The sequence below is a fragment of the Cotesia typhae genome, unplaced genomic scaffold, assembly GCF_013202065.1.
Source record: "Cotesia typhae breed Kobodo isofemale line unplaced genomic scaffold, CoteBio_Ctyphae contig_5, whole genome shotgun sequence".
NCBI classification, from domain to species: domain Eukaryota; kingdom Metazoa; phylum Arthropoda; class Insecta; order Hymenoptera; family Braconidae; genus Cotesia; species Cotesia typhae.
Genome location: NW_027423757.1, coordinates 3644966 through 3661296, shown reverse-complemented (window position 1 = coordinate 3661296; position 16331 = coordinate 3644966). Strand labels below are relative to the sequence as shown.

General features: G+C 29.1%; 1 protein-coding gene across 1 annotated transcript in view; it reads left to right on the top strand.

Moving 5' to 3' along the window:
- LOC141530288 (uncharacterized) overlaps positions 1–16331 on the top strand; it is a 53476-nt gene that overhangs the window by 1571 nt on the left and 35574 nt on the right. The window lies entirely within an intron of this gene.

The window sequence follows — 16331 nt, the reverse complement described above, 5'->3', positions numbered from 1 at the left end:
ATATTAACAACCCAACCGATATTCCAGCGCGAAAATAAGTAACGTCTATCCCTGTCTTTGTATCTAAACTGCCGCTACCACTAAGTAACTTCCGGTGATTGTCCTTCGGTTTAACTAGTATTACATGACATTAATCGATGCTTTTGAAGGAAAATTGATAATTAAAATCGTCACTAAACATTATTAATTGATAAAAAATATTATTAAATTTTTGTAAAAATTAGACTAATTTAAGCCAAAAATTAATGTGTTATAATTTATAATAATGAAAATAAATATCGTAATGTATGTTAAAATAAATGTGAGAGTGACAGAACGAGGGAGACATTTAAATTGTTTACGCGGCGGTTGGCCTTGTCGGACATAAATTTTTTATTTTAAATCTCCAGATCTTTTACGTTCACTCGGAGACACAAGAATCAACCAGAGGAGACAAATAGCCAGCGGTTATACTACAATATATAAATATATATGAGTATTAAACCAAGCGATATTGCTTGTGCGAGTTGATAGTGACAAAATCACCAGAAATATTTATAATAATTTGTTTCAATGGATCCTTAACAAGCCAACTTTAGTTTTATACCTTTCGTTCGAATTCTTATTTGTTTATTTATTGATGATTGAATTAGAAGTAAATTATATAGCGCATACATTAATATATTGATGGTAGTTTATAGCTCGCATGCGACACATTCACTTTTGCGTGTACGTCTATATACATCAGGTGGAATTCCAGGAGCGTTTGACGATTACCAGGAGCAATAACGTCATGTCTTAACATCAATTGGCAGGTGACATTCTTTACATCATGCCACTCCTATACGTATGCGCAATCTACACAATTTTTTATCTTTTTATAATGCACTCAATTTTTTTTCCACTCTTTCTGATCTCCGTCTGATTTGGTCCTTACTACTCTCTTCTTAGTATCTCTCAAGGTCTCTGACTACTTAAATATAAGTTGCAAGATACGTTTCTCCATCGGGGAAAGTCGTGCATGCGCCAAAACGATCGACCGTGAAAGCTTACTGAAAACGATCGACTCGTCGATCGCGTTTTGCCTGTGAATAAAAAGAAAAAAAAAACAAGCTCTGGAATTTTTTACAATTTATTACTGGTACAGAATGACATAGAAATAAATTCACGAGAAAATTTATTGTTTTTACATATTTTTACGAGATTTATCTGATAAAACTACCTGCAAAGATTCGTTAAATTTCCGTGTATGGAAGAAAGTGTCATTAGAAGTTTATGTTTACTCTCGCAGACGCTCCTGTGGGTTATGATGAGGTAATAGGGAGCCACTTTCGAGTAATTGCTCGGATATGGCTAAAAGCCTGTGTAAGTGCAGGTAGCTGTGATTCGTCTCAGCATCAGACCAGACTAACTAACTTTTATACTCGTTAATTCCTCACTCCTTTTTTGTTCATATTTTCTCTTTTAAACTTAATTTTTTTTTCTGATTAATAATTTTTTTATCTTGTTCAAAAAGTTAAGAAAATACTAATAATTACTACCGTAGAAATATATTTCATATAAGTACGACTGCGTAATAAAAAAAAAAAACTCAAAACCTTTTAAAAATTTTTATCATAAGTCAATTCAGATGCTGCTTTTTATAGACAAAGCTTAGTACTTTCTGAAGACGCGTAAAAAAATTTCGGAGGGTCAATTGTTGCACTAAACTATTACTTTAAAATTTAAGTATGAAATTTTGGGCCTTTCGACGCAATTGACAATAATTTAAGAATCAAAATTTTCACCATAAAATAATCATGGTTTTTAAGCTTAAAAAATTCAATTTTATTATCAGTATGCAAGTGATGAGCGCAATATTTATTTAATGCAATATTTATGCACTGAAAAAAAAAAAAAAAAAAAAAAAAAAAATTAACTTGATTCAACAGAAAAATTCTTAAAGCTAGAAAATAATTTTCTCGAGCTTGATCGTCTTGATTCAAATAAAAAAATTCTTGAATTGAGAAATTTTTTAACAATTTTTCTTCTTGATTTAAGACAATAGAAATTTTCAAAATAATTAAATTTTTTTTCAGTGTGGTTTTATATTTTTTACAGTTGATAAATAATTTAACTCTTAAATTAAACCCCGGTGATGACACTTCTAATAGAGTTATTAAACCCAAGATGGATAATCGCTCTGTTTACCTGAGCATAATAATACATCTTCATTTCTTTAAAATCATTGAACCACGTACTGAGTACACTTTAACAGTTTAATAACAGTATTAAGCAAAAAGAAGAAGAAAAAAAAACCAATGAAATTATATGTTTACAAAGAGTGTTTCGTAATAAATATTATTGTGAAACATTAAAGAAATAAATATATTTAAAACAATACAGCTCATTTGTTACTAGTACTAGATGATATTTATTGATAAAATACAGAGTAGGGCAATAGGAAAATATAATAGTAAAGTTCAAAAATCCCGATAAGCTCAGCTTGATTCTCAATACAAACCAGTGACTTAGACTACTAAGACTGTGCCAGTTCACGTAATGTTATGCAACTGTGTTAAAGACAGAGCAAAAGAAAAAAAGCAAAGAACAAGCTTGGCCCCGTTCGATCCCCAAGACCCGGCGGGTTACTTGTGATTACGTGACTCGCACTCAGCAACCGAAGAAGTACAGAAAAGAGAAAAAGAAAGAGAGTCATACTCGGCGTTGCAGCCTCGTTTCTTGATCACGGAAATTGGTTCGTCGCTCATTCGCCGGTAGCCCGTTACATAGTTTTGCACTACATAAATCTATCGTAAAATCTAATTCTTAATTTTTTACTCCTCGGCAAAACTATTGAGTCAAGACTCTAGGCAGAACAATCGGAATTAATATATTAATTTATAAGTAAATCAACTGAATATAATAACAATTAATCATAACACAAGAGTGAGAAAGGGTCACTCATTGTTATTCGTGAATGAACTGGATTTTACTTCATTGATGGATCAATTCCATCCAATAGAACCAATCTCTGTAGTAGCTCGACAACTTTTTAGGTCCAATAAAGGATCAGGTTGGTATATTTAATCCGCTGAAGGCTAGACTTTAACTCAGACTTGGACTCAAACAAGTGTTAGATGATCATAGGTTCGTATAAGAATGTTCTTCAAGTACTAACACGTGTAGACGTCAGTTAAGCTGAGGAATTTTCCCGTTAACCCGACTTATAGTTGTTGGTTTAGTTCCGACGATGAGTGAATGAGAAAAAATATGAAAGAGCAGACAAAGAAGAACACGTAGAAAAGAGGTCTCATGATTCGATTCTGATGATCGGTCGCGCGTGCCTTTTTCAATTTACGATCATCAGTACTTATGGTGCTTGTTCTTTATACATCAGTCATAGTCAATTGCGGTTTCTGAGGCTTGGTTCTCTTTTCTGCTTATTTTTATTCTTCGCATTATACCGACGGTCAAAAATGATCTGCGATTTATTGAAAAAGTTAATTTATTTCGAAATTTGTTTGTTTACAAACAGACAATGTCAGATACCAATCTTGAATGAAATTATTTATCATTTCCTAATAGTCTGTAAATCTTGCAAGAGACTTCATCAACTTAGATTACATCTCGTGTTGTTGATGTAAATATTGTCTCATCATCATTAACTCAACCCCTCAGCAATCTAAATACCGTTGGGACTTATTGCAGGATAAAAAGATATATATTACTCTTTATACTAGAGAGAGGAGAGTTAAGAACTGAGAGCTTAGACCATTGCATTGGATTAGATTGCAGCTATAATAGTGACGAGAGAAGATTCGAAATGACCTTGGGCAATTAGTCGTCACTGTATTTAAAGATGTCTACCAATGTTCTTCTTCTTCTTATCTTACTTACACTGAATTTGTTTTCTCTCGTTTCACCGCATTTACCGTTGGATCAATTCAGACGATTTAATGAAGCTCGGCAATTCAGTATTAACTAAAGCAGAAACTTAAACAGTGATGGCACTTGGATGTGTCGCTTTAGGCCGTAAACATTTCACTATAGTTCTTCCAAATAACTTCCGCCTCTCAAGAAAACGGATTAATGAATTAGTTATTACCGTAAGAAAAGTTATTGCACTCTGTATATTACTGTATCTTTAAATGCTCAAGTCATACATAGATATTTGTTTATGGATGAATTAATGTTTATAATAACCGCTGAATAAGTAAAGCCACAATAAAAAAGTCAAATAAATTTTAAAACAATAAAAAAAAAATTTTAATTCACGCTTTTATACGCGGGAATAAATTTAAAAATTTATATTTGTAACGTTTAATTTTTACCACATGTTATTTATCATTCTGATTATTATATACACGCGAGATATGTTATGTGGATATATTAATGAATAAATAAAAAAATAAAGCAACTCTAAATATTTATATACAGGAGTAACTATGCGCTTGTATTGCCTGCAGTCTTACACTCTCTAGTAATTTTTATTGAAATTACTAGCTACTAGTTAACTTACTACCGTCTGAATTATAACTGTATTTATTAATATAAAGTAGTGTTATGTGTATATCAATAAATACCATATATTATTGATGATCCTGTCAATCAAATGAATTTCAACCTGTAGAAAATGAGTAAAATTCAAGTTATGTATTATTTTATGTAATCGATGTTGGAAAAAATCAGAGTTTTTATTATTTTTTTACAGATATAATTATGTAAATTAGTCATAATCAATTTACAGTAAATATGTGATTATAACATACATGATAGAATGACATTTAGTGGGAAAGAAAGATCGTAAATAATCTTTTGATTTAACGGGTCGCGACAGGTCAAAGACTGCAGGATTGCGCGAGAGCATATCGATTTTACGCGCGATCGCAATCGGATTTAATGCATGAACAGAGAGCTGTAAAACAAATTACTTGAGTCTTTATGGTACCATCAGTCATGTATACTTATTATATTATTTACAAAGTTAAATTAAATTACTCTTCTTACTTTTTCTTTGCCGGATCAATAGATACTATTCTTCCTTACTCTTATTTCGGTTTTCTACTATTTATTATAATCTCTATATACATCATAAATACTGACAATTAAATTTAATTAAATATTAAATTTGATTGGTAGTATGACTTTAAATCACTGACATCCTGTTATATTACCTATATACGATAAATATTATTAAACTCATTATTCAATCAGTGATTTTTAATTAACTACCAATAGAAGAAATCTGTGTTAAATTATATCAGTCCATCACTTATAGATACGTTCCCTTTTTGATAGCATCATAGATATAAATCATTTAAAAAGTAGAGAGTTGTATAAAATGAACATTTTAATAAATTAATTAAGAAAATATTCATGTCGATTAAATTTATACACTAATAAAACATTTGACTTAATTTATTTCTATTTGTAAAGAAACGCCTTAGGCAATTCACAACAATATGATTACATTTTTATGTGTAGAATGTTTAGTATTACTGATTTTATATAATACATAGCATTTGCAAAGAAAAGATATATTTAAGAAATTTAACAAATTAAAAAAGATTTTTAAATTTTAAAGAAAAAAAAAATTATAAAAAAAATTTTAAGGAAAAGAAAAACGTAATATGTTTGATAGTCTATAATCTTCCAAAAATGTCAATATCAATAGCATATTTGTTGATGACTTTGCCAATTCTTAATGGTAATTCCAATAGTCTTAGTCCACGCAGAAAAGTGTGGGTACAAAAAAATTTAAACTAAGGAGATCATTTTGAAAAATTTAATTTTTTGAATCAAGAAGAAATATTTTAGAGCCAAAAAAATATTCTTTATTGGAGTAAATTTTATATAGTTTAATACCTTTTCTGCTTTGCTCAAGAAAAAGAAATTCTTCAAAATGATCTTCGTTAAAAATTCATTTTTTTGAATCAAGTTAATTTTTTTATTAGTGTATCTATTTTTCCAAATCATTATCTGTCTCCAAATTAATAAAATTACTGATCGGGGTCAAAATAAATTTCGGAAGGAAAGCTCCACTATTCATTTTTTTGTACTAAAGATTTACAATTATTATTACATGAAATGTTCTGAATGAAATAAAAAAAAATAGGAAATGGAAGATGAATGAACAGGTACAAATATTACCAGCTACAATTAGTACACAAGTATGGACTGATCAATAGATGAGTGTGTAGTAGCAATTTATATGAATGGTATAGTAGTCCTGGCCTTATTTGACAGTATGTCCCTCGAATATTTGTGGCGTCAATATCGGAAACGGGTCGGTCGAGTTTAATCTAACTGTAAACACCAGTAGAAGAAGAATTAATCGTAGTGTGACGAAGTTGGTGGTCGTCGCTTACCTTTCGCGTCTCCCCCATTTTACTCTAGCACCAATGCACAATGCTTTCAACACTTGGTATACCAATCTACACTGATGTGACGTGTACATAATACTACTCTGTTAACTGTTGAGAGCTTATGTCTGACGGCTACGTGCAAATACGCGACATAACTATAGTGACACACTGAACCTTTGAGGAATGTGTTATGTTCCTCATAGTATGTATTTGTTCATAGTCCCGGTGCAGTTCTAATCATGGATGGTGAGGGTGGGAGTTTGTTGACTTTTCTTTATTTCCTCTTTGTTACAAATACAACTCATTCTTGGCAGCTTTTTTAATTAGACTATTATTATTTTTAATTACTCGATGATATTAAAATAAATTATCATTTTTTCTTCATTTACTGTAATAAACAACATTTATTTAATCATTCAACTTGTTAACAAATATATCTCAATTATTTAAATTTTATAAGCACTAGAATTTGAATTTGCGCGCGCAAGCGCGCGCCTGAATTTGAAATTTGCATATATTTTCATGCTTATGATATATTCGACAAATCACATCACGAATAAATTGATGCTACATACATTTCATCTTAATTTTATATTAAGGACTAAAATTCAAATTTGCGCGCGCCTTACTATAGCGTTTGCATATATTTTCATGCTCATGATATATTCGACCAATCACGTTACGAATAGTTTGATGCCACATACATTTCATCTCAATTTTATATAAGGATAACTTTAATAAAGAGACGAGGTTTTTTTTTTTTTCTTTAATGAAGAAACAAACATTTGATTAGATAATAAATAAAGTTTTAATTAATAATTTTTGTGACTTATAAATTGAGAACGGCTAAAAGTTCAAGATGATGTTATTGTTGAAGTCATCCCATTGACACTTAAGGAAGCCGTTATATAAACGATTAAAATCTCTTTCCTATTCTTCGCTCATTTTGTGTTCTCATTGCGCAAGGATACCTGTTGATATAATCTGTAAAAAAAAAATTTTTTTTTAGATTTATTTTATCTTCACATATCTTGTACTTTTTCTATTACCCACTATAAAATGATATATGATGCTATTATGTACACGCAGTAACTATTAAACAAACAAAATTTTTAACAATTCAATATTTTTATATTCTACTTTCAAGTATTGTATCTTACAAAAACAAAAAATAAACTGCTATTTAATTATTGGATGTTTTAAAATAAAATCACACATCGTTTTTTTCTGATACTACCGCTCTCGTTCTCAGTTCTTTACTTTACTTTGGGAATTCTGGTTCGAAATAGAAGCAAATAGCCGCTATTTCAATGTGAGTAGGTATATCGTGTAAACACAACTCAACTCGCCATGGGATATATTCCTGCGTATATGTACAATCGTATCCCAGTTTCGGATAACGGTTTAAGGAGTAACCGTATTTATATATACAATTTCTGATTCTTTTGATCAATTTTTTATTAAGTTTATATTTACTTTAGCTTCAGTATATAATTTTTCGTATCTATTTTGGTTAGTTGATATCTTAGAGACTGATAAGACTATTGAAGTCATTGTAAAAAAACTCATTCGTTATAAGCAATTTTATAAATATACTGTTTTATATTCAATTAAACTTACGGTTTATTACATAAAGAACTAAAGTTATGCAATTAAACAGTTATAATATTATAAGTTATAATGCATCGAAAATTTTAATAGCATTTTTAAGAAATGATGATTACAGGAATATAAATTTCATGTTTAAATATAACTGATAAACTTTTAAAAACTGTAATTATAAAAGTATTTAAACAGACCTGAAAAGCCCCAGAAAGGAATCGGGCTCATAATTTCAGGAAATATTCGTATCCATGAAATACTTCGATACAGCAAGTTTCAGATTTTTATCTACTACCACGTCTGAATAAATTGAAAAATACTGAAAATTGTTATTCTCTGCGTCTTGTTAATCGAATGATCTAATAACCAGATATGTTTTGGGGCATGATGGTAGCGTTTTGGAAAAAAAATAAGAGCCATATTTGTCCATTTTGATTTTTAAGCGTGTTACGATAATCGTAAAAATATGAGACTATTTTTTTTTAATTCTCCTTTCAATTCCCGACGAAATTATGAGCTTGGGAAATTTTTTTTAAGGGTATTACACATCGAAAAGAATTTTTTGCGCAAAAATCGATTTTTTTCACGATCAACTTCTAAAATTATAAAACACTAAATTTTTGTGAATATTGTATTTAAAAATGAATCAAGGACAAATAATTAGTATATCACTTTTACAATGAATAATTACTACAGAATAAATAAAAAAATAATGTGGGAGTACGTGGGCATCAGTTACAGAAGAATCATCAAGGGAACGTGTCTCTGGTCTGGTTCCCGCGCGAAAGACAACGTTGTGTAGTGCACGTTCTTAATGGATGAATTGAGCATAGAAGCGTGGAGAAGCTGGAAGATTTCGCAAAAGCATCGAGCTCTATGGCTCACTACACTAGTAAAACAAATATAATATATAAGAGTCGAGTTCACACTGAAGGGATACGAGAGAGAGAGAGAGAGAGAGAGAGAGAGATGAAAAAAGTTGAAAAAGAGCGAGAAAATATCATGATGTACTCTGTTTACCACAAAGAAGATTCATCCTCAGTTGTTACACAAGATGAAAGTGTACATGTCGTTTGTTGTTTTAAACACATTGCAGAGCAAATAATAACTGTTGCGACAAGAACTAGCTGCTTAAGATATAACCTGGGATTTGAAGAAATAAAAAACAAAAGAAAAGAAGACACGAATAAATAATAAAAACGGCTAGACACAAATAGAACAACAATTGAAATAAAACTAATGGGATTGGTAAGAAAATAATAAGCCAAGTGGAAACATAATGAGTAAAGAAAAAAATAAATAAAACAAGATAACACTATGCATTAGTACCCACGTTTATCTTTCTATTATTCTTTCTTCAGTGATGGAATAACTCAGGTGGGATGTAAGACAGATTTATATTGATGTCTGTGTACGACTACTGTTCTGATGGGTACCAATGATGTTTCAGTACAATGTAATCTTGCCAACGTATTTATTTTCATTATTAATTTTTTATTATTTTATATTATATACTTATTCACTGATGTATGCATAATAAACAGTTTATTTGCAAGGTAATTCACAAGTTTTAATAGTAAAAATGTGGCTTAATGATTCATGAAGATGACGATTGTTTCAATAATAATAAAAGAAAGTCCTCGATTGTCACGATAATTATAATTATTCTTATGGTTAAGATAATGATTAATTATTATCCTTATTTTTTATGTGACATATTTTATTTTAAAAAAGTCATGGTAAACTTCTATAAAGTATTATTAGCATTATTATGTATTTCCGTTTCTCAGATGTTACTTTCTGATTTTACGATCCAATTTTTGCGAGTTTAGCTCGGTCATAAGCATTTCAATTTGCAGTTTAGTCAGCTCGTTAAGTTTAAAACAAGTTTTTAGTCTTCGAAATTTGTACGGTTGTTTATAGATGGTAAATATATTTTTAAGTAACATGTTTCGTTGTTAATTAAATAATTAAATTTGTTTTTTATTCGTTTTTGAAATAATTCGACTAAGTAAGTAGAGCAAATAGTGACTGGCAACTGACTTCTGGTCTAGCCTTTTTCTGTTGTAATAAAAAAAGTTATATCTATTTGGTTTGAAAAAAGTTTAAATTGAAAAAAACTTGTCGATTTAACGTAATCTTTCGAGCAAATCAACCAATTAGATATACGATTATCTATTAAAGGATAAAATTTAATGAGAGATCATTTTATTGCTTGTAGTTTGATACAAAAATAAATTTGATAATTTATGACTTATGACTTATGTATTAATGAATCGACTAATAAGAATCTTCTTCCAATGGAAATTCAAGAAAAGACATTAGATATTTATTAAAAGGACTGATGTAACACGCGTACTTTCTCCGGACAAAATCGTCATCATCATCATCATTTTTACTTGTCTGTAAGTTAACTCTCTCAAATAACCCATGACCTGTACTTATTAATAAATTTTTGAAACGCATATAATTATATTAATTTAATGCTTTCATTCTCAAAGATTTTCGATTTCAAAATAACATCGCTTGTAGATATATTACAATAATACATGTAATAAAATTATAAAATAGTAATTAACACGTGTTGAGTTTTTAATCACTATCATTGTTGGAATAATACAATGTTACCAGAACAAAGTACCTTCTAATCGTAAACTATTATATTGACTCAAAGTCGTTGGATGGAAGAGGGTCACACTAATAATAATGATTGTCGAGAAGAGTATGGTACAAGTGCATGGTCCCGGTTCCAAGCGAACAGCTGACATTTCCCAAGTTTTTTTTTTTTTATTATTATTATATAGTACACTAGACTGTATTTATGCAGTTGTTTATTCATATACAGACTATAAATATACAAAGCGCACAAACATAGCAATATAAAATTCAAGATATTCGTGACTCGATCAATCGGTCGGTATTTCTCGCGCGATTAAACGCAAACGATTTCTCTCAAGTACTTCTGCAAGTTCTTACTAAAATTATATTCTCATCCTTGATGAAATAGAGCCATTAATAAATATAAATTTTCGCTATCGAAATAAATAATTGATTATACGTAGACGAATGATTTATTGATTATTGTTATCTGCGGTATCTTTATTTTAATTTTTTTTTTTAAATTAATATTAATTATCTGCATACGAAAAAATAAATATTATATACTTAATGCATGTTAAGTAACTAATCACAAAACAGACAGTGAATAGTATGAATATAAATATTAGAAATTTAATTATTCTTATATAATTTGCCATGGTGATGGATATGAATAATTAATTGCTAGGTAATGAAGTAAAATCTACTCGAAAATAATTTAGGCAAGTGAAAATTTCGTTTTTCACTTTTTCTGATAAATAATAACAAAGTTATAAAAATAAGAAATAACTAAAATTGAAATTTTTAATTTCATGCATTTATACGAATACATTAACGTTTTATTAATTAAAGAAACTGTTCCTTTTTCTCCAAGGCAGACGGTTGGCCTATAAGAAAATATTTATGAGACTACTTTTAAAGTTAACTCTTTTAGATGAAATAATAAAAAAAAACTTTATCAGAATTCGCCCATAAACACGGTTGAATAAAAATTCCATTTCTTTAAAAGTCGGTTCCAAAATAACAATAATACTCAAAGGATGAAAATTTTAATTGATAGTTATTTAAAGTATTATTTATTTCTTTTTTTTTTTTTCGTATTTCTCGAATTTTTTTATTATTTATTTATTATAATGACACTGCTTACTTATCATTTATATTTCGACCAAACCAAAAATCTTTCGGATGCTTTCTAAAAGTGAAATCAAGTTTATACGGCATCTAAACGTTATAGCAAGAGTCGACGGAAGAAGGCGGTGCGGTAAATAAAAGAACCGTGTTGATGAAGCATAAGAAGTGCGCATAGATCGTCCACAAGAAACAATTGCTGTAGTCTACTCAAGTATCTTGCAAATTGATGGTCTTAGTAATATAACTGAGATACATCTAAGCCTTGACATATACTTTCCTCACAAATTATTTTTTTTTCTTGTTTTCTATTCTTCTAATATTTTTTTTTAAAGTTAATTTATTTTGTTGAAATGAAAAAGAAATTTCAACAATTTCTTTAGCATCCTTAAAATCTCACTACTATTATTTATCTATAAGGAATAATTACTCAAACCTGTCATTAATTTTTTTTTGCATTTAAACAAAAAAAAAAAAAAAAGAATAGTCTTGTAAAAAGTTATTTAGAATAAGAATATGGTCGATAATTAATTTTTCACATCACTTTGATTGATTATAAAATAATTCAAAAAATTTACATGAGAAATTTTATTTTACCTTTCCAAAATGAAATATTTAGTAAATCCCGAATCATTAATTATCTATCTAAAAAAATAAAATGATATGAAGAATTAATTTGAATATAAAATACTTGAAAATCATTTTAAACTTTTACGGAATGCATTAATTAAATATAATATTATTTTATTTTATTTTCTACAAGAAGCATTCTCTTGTTAATCTGTCTATCGTGTTTAAGTCCATAAACAACCGACCAATGAATCACATCTTTGTAACGCAACAATAACAATCTAACGAATAGCAAAAATGCCTTTTTTCCATATCCATCTTTATAATGGTAGCAAAATCTTTAATGAAAAGTGACGTAGCTCGAAATAGTTGCAAAATATATACGAGTATAATATATCCTTGTTTATTGCAAACTTTTGTTTACTTTTCTCTGTCATTTATACCAGCAGCGTTGAAGGGACCGGATACTTACGCTCGTATTCAAGAATTGAGGCCACACAGGAGAGTTCTCCAGAATCGCTGGTGGTTTCACCGATACCGCGGTCTATGTGTTGGTTTTGCTGACGACTTACGCACTCGCAACTATATTGCAATCTAATACAACATAAATACTTGAGCTTAAATAAAGTATAATGATCTATCTACTATTTTTATTGATTTGGTATCGGTGAAAACTTTACACTACCTGTGGAATGTGCATCTCTATCTTTTCAATACATGGGAAAGCATTTGGTCGTTGACTTAATGTCTGGTTCACTTTGCAATCTCGTTCATATCAAAGACGAATTGAGGTGAGGCTGCGAGAGAGAAGGTACGAAGAGACGTTCACCTGCCATTTTACTTGAGTCATGATTATCCCAAGAAAACGCCGACCGCTCCCTTATACATCTTGATAATTGTGAGAAATATTTGTCGTTCATGTAAATTTTATACACATCGGCTTTTATTAGCTTCTAATCACTGATATCGGATTGATTTAATTTTTCATTTTTGATGGATTTTTGGTGAACCATAGTGTTACTATCCTTTTCGATTCATTCAATCTAAAAAAAGCACGTGAATAAAAAATTGAGTTATACTGCTATGAGAGTTTTAATTTCTATAGAAATATTTTTATGAAAATAATTGCAAATAGGTACCAATTTTTTACATTGTTCAATTTTTGTTCAAAATATTTCGAATTTTTTTGGATCCAAATTAAATTTTAAAATTATATTAAAATATGAAATTATATTAAAAGCATAAAATTATAAAATTTTATTAAAATTATATTAAATTTTGAAATTATATCGAAAAATTCACTCTACAAGACAACATTTAAATAATTAAAAATTTTAAGTTGAAACTGTTGATTTAAAACTTCAACGGCTTTCATTCAGAAAATTAAAAAAAAATTTTTTAATTTCAGCGACTCACGGATTTTTTTAATTATTATTAATAATTATATAAAAATTTTAACCATCTAAAATACTAACTTAACCTTGAACGAAGATTATTTTAATACTAATTATCCAACATAAATCAACTTCTCAGAATTTGGAAATGTAAATTTCTTTACTTTTGCCACATGATTTTAAAACCGGACAAATTTGTTCAATAGTAAAAGTTTTTTAATGCAATATAAAACTTTTATATATAATTACATGATTTGAATATAGAAGACACAGCATCTTCGAATTTTAAATGTCGTACGGAGAAGTTGGTACGTTAGAAAGTCCCCTCACAGTTTCACCTGAGCTAAACATTCTCCGATGTAGCGAATCCAAAAGAAGAAGTCATTCTTCAAAAGAAGAAGTCAGTCGAGATTCCACTCTATGATTTTCACATCGACATCATTTCTTCTCGCGTCCTGACCTTTGAACTTTATTATCATCTGTATACTTTTATAAATAAGTGTCAATAAACTCATCGATTTGCCGCCATCAATGCTGTCCAGCCGACACTCTCTCTTATTTTAAATTTGTGCATGTTAATTTCGAGACTACGTCAGACTCGCTCCTATCGACGTCAGTGATATTTTAGTCTCAGATAAAAGGGAGAGAATGTCTTTTTAACACTGGGCTTGGTCCATTGCGCTACGACCCACTGTCATACATTCCATTCTCTATCATTTTCTCTCATTCACTATTTTTTTATTTTAAATAAAAATATAATAAATTTCCAGATTTATGCACTGATAGAAAATTTATGTTGACTCAAGAGATATTTTCTTGATCTAAGAATTTATTATGGAAGACAAATGATTATTTTGCTTTAAGAATTTCTTGTCTTGATTTAGATTTTCTTGGCTTAAGAGCTATATGATCTTCAATCGATACATTTAGTTTTTCAACCAAAATAACATTATCGTTTAAAAAACTTAAAATAATTCATCAAAGTATATTTCAAAAACTAAATAGTCTTTAATTGTTATACCGAAAAAAAATTATTTCTTGGAAATAAGTAAATTAATGACTCAAAAAAAATCCATTCTTAACACAAGTCGGTAACATCTTGAATCAATGTTATCGCCTATCTTGAACCAACCCTGATAGCCACCTTACCTGTAACTTACTGTCAAACTACGTCCGCAATTTGAAGCTAACTTGACGGAAAGAGTTGGTAAAGCAAGCGATTAACTATTAGTTACCTATAACTTACTCTGCAAACAGACGTCAAGACTTGCTGTACAAGTATTTCTGTCAAATTGTAATAAAGTTGAACGGAAATTTAACTACAAGTTTGATTGTTAACTTGTATTCAAGTTTCGGCCGTAGATTTCCGTCAATTTGCTTACAACTGTTGTCATGTAAAAAATTACCGCTAACTCGATGTCAAGTTAACCGTAACTGCTAGAAGCCAACTACTTACTGAGAAAGCGCTGGCTATCAGGGAAGAGACAAAAATTCTTGAAAGAAATATATCTATATCTAGTTTCAAGAGTTCAAATTTTGAAGAAAAAAAGTTTCTTAAATCAAGATTATTTTTCTATCAGTGTGTGTATACACGCGCTATCTAGCCCATAAATCTACCAAATCAAATTGTCGAGTTTAAGAATTGAATATCCAGCTATGGACCACCACTGATTATTGTTATTTTTATTTTTTTTTTTTTTTAATGAGAACGGATACTTGTCAAATCATAACGGAAGTTCTTGATTTCTCTATACAAACACTCTCGACTAATTCTCTTTTCGCATTCCGTGAGCTCTAAAAAACGTTATGATGTATGTAATTTATTGTATGATGTAAAAACTATATATTAGCAACCAGAATTGCGCCAAGTACGATATTAAATTACCTTTTCACCTTTTTTGTTTGCGTATTTGGCAATAGTTTTAGTTTTAATACAAAAGATATGCTTTATAGCTGTTATAGTACTATTAAGGTAATTTAATATTGCTTAGGATTAAAATGGAATTGTTATGAAAATATGTTCAATAAGACGTCGTTTCTTGTTATAATATAGAGCCGAATTTTTAATATAAAAGTAAACAAATATTTAAAAATAAAAAAATATTCTTTATTTTGGCAACCTGGATTCTCCCATGGAAAGTATTATATTTTGCAGGAGATTTGGGCCGCCAAGTAAACCTAACTTGGCTACTGCTCGCCTGGGACAGCGTTAATAAATTTCTATATATATTTAAAATGTATTATGTAGATTCCTACTATTTCGTAGTGAATATTTATTATTTTGATGTGCAAAGTATATCACCGATATATATTGCACTACTAAATAATAGAAATCTACTAATTCAATTTAAGAGAAATTGAGAAGCTCGTATGAGAAGACAATAAAATTTGGTTTTCATTAAAAAGTAAAGAAAAAATTAACAAACATTAAAAATTCCCACACAAAAAAAAAGGTTCACTTGAGATGTCAAATGAAAAGATCAAATAATATTGAATTATTTTTTTTTTATTCAATATAATTAATTCCACGCCGAAATAATATAAAATGGGTATCAAATGTTCAAGAGAAAATTTTTTTCTCAGCTAAAGTAGGTAACGCTACTTCCCTAAAGTATCTAAAAATCTTGATCAAATATAAAAATTTATTGTATCAAGTATTTATGATAATTTGAATTAAGAAAAAATTATTTCTACCAAGAATATAATTTCAAGA